We start from the raw sequence: 658 nt of genomic DNA on the forward strand, positions 1-658 counted from the left end.
CTTCGCAGTAGATAGACAGAGAAAAATAAAAAATATATATATGTATATATATATATATGTATATATATGTGTATATATATAGGCAGCGGAGCTGAGTAGCTGTGCTTGGAGAAAGGCGCTTCCGCGCCCCCACCAAACGTACAAATGAATAGACAAATAGACAAATAAATAAATAAATAAACAACAACAGAAAGAAAAGAAAAAAGCAGCAACAATCAGCAGCAATACGAGCGGCTCACCGTCAACCCTTGGAGGCTCCGAGAGAGAAAAAATACTTTAGGGTTTTCTGCGGTCTGCATGCAAATATGATGATAGTTTAATGTCATTTATACGAAATTTCAAGAAATAAAAGGAGCAGCCCTCATTACTGCTGAAAAATATCTTCATTTGCTTTCTTTTGCTGTCGAGTTTGCGGTCTATAGTTGGGGCTTGACGGATGTTTGAGGCAGAGGTATTTCTTCGCTTCTTTCTTTTAAATCTTCTTCATTTCTGAATCCTATGAGATAAACAAAAAGAAAAGAAAGAAAAGGATACCGTGATCACCGGAATATGTCGCCGGTTTACCTTTCAAAAGCATCGCTTTCCCTTTCGGAATACAGCTTTCTACTTCGCTCTGAAGCTGAAGAAGATGCTGCTGATCTCCAGGTAATAGGGGCTC

The sequence above is a fragment of the Eimeria acervulina genome, genomic scaffold (assembly GCF_000499425.1).
Source record: "Eimeria acervulina Houghton genomic scaffold, Eah_scaff265, whole genome shotgun sequence".
Taxonomy (NCBI): domain Eukaryota; phylum Apicomplexa; class Conoidasida; order Eucoccidiorida; family Eimeriidae; genus Eimeria; species Eimeria acervulina.